Below are 5,478 nucleotides of genomic sequence, written 5' to 3'. Positions count from 1 at the left end.
CCTGTTATTATTCTTGAGAATGATGTAAGGAATTAGCATTTTCTTTGCATTTCTGTTCATAACCGTAGTTAGTTGTTTTTTAATTTATCGAAAAGTAAACTTCAGTAACAATTTGAAGGTAACAATTTTGGCGCGTTATTACACATGTAACAATTATTATCTGCAGTCCATTATAGAACTGAAGTATTTGCTGCAAATTGCGGCAAAATTGCAGAAACATCAATGTTTGCACTAAAATTAATTTGCAAGAAAGTTAAAATAACAAAGACTGTTCCCACAAGATTGCAGAAAACTTTGACCATTTAATATGTTTGCCTCAAGATTGCAGAAAACTTTGACCATTTAATATGTTTGCCTCAAGATTGCAGAAAACTTTGACCATTGTTTGCCTCAAGATTGCAGACAAATTTGACAAATCATTTGCTTGGTAAAATGGTTGTGGCAAGTTTGCTGCTAGTTTGCTGCAAATGTTTGCCACAAGGTTTATTTTTCGATATGGTGTACTGATAACGGTATTGTAAACTGCATAACTGTCTACTCTCAATCGCTGAAAATAGTAGCTCCCATCCCTGGCAATGAAAAACCATATCACCGTTTCATCGAGTACACGAAATCATAGGTTCCATCACTGGTTAGTTAAAACCATAAAAATGAAAAATAGTAGGTGCTTTCTTTCTGCTTAGCATGTGGCATTTATTACCGTATCACCATGGTGATACGGTCTGATTAGTCAGAGGCTAAACGTCAGGTTCGGGTAAATCTGTTAACGGTATTTCTGTTATTTCATTGGTTATAAATACTATCTAATGGCTGCTTCGTGGTTGTTTCCGGAATGATTCTGGGGGAAATGAAGGTCATTTTAACGTCTGATTGGCTATTAATGAGTGGCATGCATTATATGTTCTACGCGTCCGTAAGTGAGGTCGGATTGAAATCATGATACTAGGTTATAGGTACATATTATGATAAAGTGTTCATTTGCTATAGTGATTAGTTATGATGATAACTCACGTCAAACACTCAATTTGGTGCAGATTATATAATCATGTGACAATGCGATGATTTAATCTTGAAATTATGTTGCTATTGTTGTGCCGATATGGTACAAATAAGTAAAGTGTATGTGTAATAAACAGAATACCTTTAATATCTGTAAATCTCTGTATATCTGATGAATCAGTAGACAGCAATATAATAATACATGTGGTTAATACAGTAAACGGAAGTAGAAGAGAATCCTCGTGACGTCAGTCGTCCAGAGGTATTGCTTGGCATACTGTAAGATATGGACTGGTTCTTCTATGTATACATAAGCGGCACCACATCCGTCCCCTTCGTGTAGAATCAGTCACATATTTAAACTAAAAAAATAAACCTAAAAACAAGATAAAATACGCCAAAAATTGAACGCTAGTTCATAACTCGCTGATGTTGCGGGTAATAATTAGAGATGCAAATTAAAACACTCTGTATGAAAATCAGTTTCTGTATAAAATATTGAGTTGATTAAGAAACTCAAAGTCATCCATATCAAAAGAAACGCATATACATATATCGGAACCTTCCTGGTACTGATAAAACTATTTACAGAATCCATCAAAATCTATATTATTGAAAAATTGCTAACGAGGCCTAGGGCCCCAGCTAGCTGGCTCTTGTCTTAACTTTGGGATACCGTAGAATCGGAGGGCATTATCATTAGCCATCCAGTTTAAAATGTTCAACGGAATGTTTCTGCGCTGACTCACTGCCAAAGCAACATCTATCAAATTCCAGGGATGGTTCACCTCACAACATGACATTGGCGAAAGAAACGGGGCATCGGACTCAAGGATTAACTGATGTGGTAAGATCCTTGAGATCGCATCACTGTTTGTGTTCGTGTCCTTTAGAAACTTGCCCGTGATTCCAAACACAACATTAGGAAGGCTTTGCCATTCTCTCAATTCCTCAATACTACCATCAAAGCAATGGCGATGATAGTGCAATTCAGCAAAACCACTGCGAATGATGGCCAATACACGGGCTGCAGCATTACCACTACCTCTATCACGACAGTGCAAGATGACAGGCAACTGTCTACGTTGTGCGATCTGCAGCATCTCCAACAAGGCCTTTTCCTGACAGTCCCGCATTCGCTGTTGACATTGCTGTGGAGTGTGACATCGCTTGCATCCGCACCTGGTTGTGAAGTCAAGGCCTATTTCGCCGACTGCTACGCACTTGTAGTTTCCCAACAGGTGGTCCAAGTCCTCAAGTTGCTTGTGACTGACTCCTCTGGCAGCAATATGGGGATGTATTCCGAATGATACATACACTGACTTTGCAGCTCCAACTTGTACTGACCAGCTGTCCCAATGTTCTGGGAATACATAGTTGGCAACTCCGTAGTAAAAGGTGTTGTTATGCTCAGCCGGAGATATTCGTGAGCTCATATGTAAAAATGTGTTAAAATGTAGTCTCTTGAGGATTAAATCTAAATGAAAATGACTGTCTACAAAGACAAATGGCTCTAGAAGTACTGGTACCGTGTCCACAATCCATGCACCCTCGTAAGTTACGAATTTGTCACAGGACAAAAGAGACTGTTGTTGAGCAGGTCCCACTCTGCGTAATAGGCTAGTCATAATCTCCCAGTTGGTCAGACTAATGACATGGTTGGGAGGGTTAGCACTGATGTGCGACAGGCGGTCAGGACTATAGTTCTGTGCATAGAACACCAGTAGCTGTTGTTCTTGGTCACTAAAACCACTGGTGACGGTTTCATGTAATTGCCGGTCAAGTACATACTGTAACAAGCCTTCAAGATCTGTTAAGCCAAACCACGATTTAACCAGGTGAAGAGAGCCACTCACCAACTGGCACCACAAATGAAGGTGTTCTTCATCAAAGAAACAACCAATCCTATGTTCCTCTGTGTGTCTCCTGGCTAGAGAAGATGCCTGGATTTCCTGCTCACAGCAATCCCAACAGGCAGTAGCACCCGACCAAAACCATGGAAGGTGTCTTTTGAGGACATGACGGCGTGTCTTTTCCCTGGACACCATCCCACATATTGGACACTGCCGTAATCTGTTTTTCGAAACTGCTACCGCGCCGCTTCTCTCCTCATCGATCTCACTATGGTATATACCAATACTAGTATCTTCAACCACACTGCTGTGTGTCTCAACAGGGCCAAGGGCCCCAGAAGCTACACCAGCAGCCTGGTAATCTGGACCTACTTCTTGAGCTGGGCCTACTTCTTCAGCTGGACCTTCTCCTTCATCTGGACATACGTCTTCATCTGGACCTACTTCATCTATAACCATTAGATCTGCCACGTCAAGATCGGTACAATCAGATTTACTTTCCTGCCACTCGCTGTGTGGACTCAGTGACAACACATCTTGGTCTGAACGAGACCCCTCTTCCATCCTAGAACGAGAGGAAATCAAAACATAACATGATTAAAAACACAATAGCGAAAATGATGCACATTTATTACTAAGTACGAACATGCTAAAGTACATATATACATTATATACATATGAAATTATCCCACACAATATCTATTACGTTTGGTATCGAAGTGGGCATCTGATTGGCCTACCATACCTTGAGGTGTGATCAGAAGACAGAGAGGCCGAGGGCCTCTTCTCGTCATCTGTGCTGCTAACTTTGACATTTACAGAGTCCCCACTGAAACTGTTATCCGATTTTGAAATTTCCCCCAAGTCTAAATTTGGAGGTTCATCAATGCTATTACTAGTAGCATCTAAAGCTGCAACTGTATCGAACTGGGGCCCCTGTTCCAGTTCTTGTGTCAATGGAGTATGGGTATATGACGGGTCACCTAATGACTGGGGTAAAACAACTCTATCAAAAGTGGGCTGATTTGCATCAAACATGCCCTGAACATTAAAGTCAACACCATAGGGTATTGTATCATCAAGATGATCCCAGCTCTCATCCATTTCACTTTCAGCTTGAAATAACGCATGCCTAAGTCTTTTGATCCAGGTCGGGATATCCCTGTCGTTGCAAAGTTTCAATTTGTCATGGTGCACTACTGAATCTCCTTTTCTTCCTCGGATAGTGTACAATGGGGGTCTACTAGCCACGACAAGAAAAGGTCCACACCATGGTGATTTGAGCTTCTTGCTCTGTCCGACTTTTGTAGTTGAGTCCGCCTTATACACCAAATCGCCTGGTTGATATTTATGTTCAACAACTCTGAGGTCATAATCCCGCTTTTGTCTTAGTTGCGAGGTTTGCAGACTGTGCCTTGCAAATTCGTGAATCTTTTGCATCCTTCCGACTAAATGTTGTACCCAAACGTTGGGGGTCATTCTGTTCTGACCGTACTGTGGCATGCCAAGGAGAAGATGAACAGGTTGGATAGTCTCTCTACCCAACATCATTTGATTCGGCGTAAATCCAGTTTGCCTATTCACCATTGAGTGCATTGCCATAGACAAGAAAGGCAAGTCTCTGTCCCAGTTACGACAATTTTTCTCAATAAAACATCTTATCATTGCCAATACAATGGTATTGTACCTCTCTACCTGGCCATTTGATGAGGGATGATACGGGGTTGTCCTGGTTTTGGCAATTTCCAAGGCATCACATAGTGTTTTGAATAAGTCACTGTCGTTTCGTCCTTGGTCAGTGTGGATTTCCAATGGACACCCAAATGTCACCACGAAATGCACAATAAATTTCTCAGCAATCATCTTTGCAGTCTGTTCAGGTAATGCAGCCATCTCTACCCATTTTGTGAACTGATCCACCATCATCAAGACATAATTATTGCCGCTATTACTTGTATTAAAAGGTCCAAGAATATCGAGATGTACTCTCTCCATCGGATACCCAGCATGGAACTGCCCAAGTGGTGCTCTAGGTTGCACATGCGCCTTTTTATTTTGACTACAGGTGGCGCAGGTACTAACATAATCGTCACAATCTTTGCGCATGTTATACCACAGAAAAGCCTGCTTTAACTTATCGAGCGTCTTTTTCTGACCCAAGTGTCCTGATGTTTTGGTGTCATGACAATTTTTAAGCACCTCTCCTTTTAACTCTGATGGAACAACTAAACAAAGACCTTGGCGTGCTGGACAACCTATGAATTTGTAGTATAAAACATGGTTAAACATGACAAAACAAGGTCTACACAACCAAAGCGACCTAGTTGCCCTACTTTGCAAACGTAGTTCAGCCTGTGTTGGCTCGACGTCTTCCTCCATCCATTGTAATATTGGAGCCAAATCAGGGTCTTCTTGCTGAAATATCTTTAACTGTTCAGGTGGGTATTCAGGTGCCCAGTTGCTACATGGATTGCCATCAGCATATGGTAGAGTATCGTCTAAACTTGGTGATGGATCTGAGTGACAATCCCCTGCCAGAGCCGTGGGCTCTTGGTCAGTGGACATGTCCTTATCATTTTCAGCCACTACTGAAACCGTGCGTACTGATGCTATCACTGACTTAGTA

The sequence above is a fragment of the Mytilus galloprovincialis genome, chromosome 9 (genome assembly GCF_965363235.1).
Source record: "Mytilus galloprovincialis chromosome 9, xbMytGall1.hap1.1, whole genome shotgun sequence".
Taxonomy (NCBI): Eukaryota; Metazoa; Mollusca; class Bivalvia; order Mytilida; family Mytilidae; genus Mytilus; species Mytilus galloprovincialis.
The sequence above is the reverse complement of the archived record's forward strand: the minus strand, read 5'-3'. Positions refer to the sequence as shown.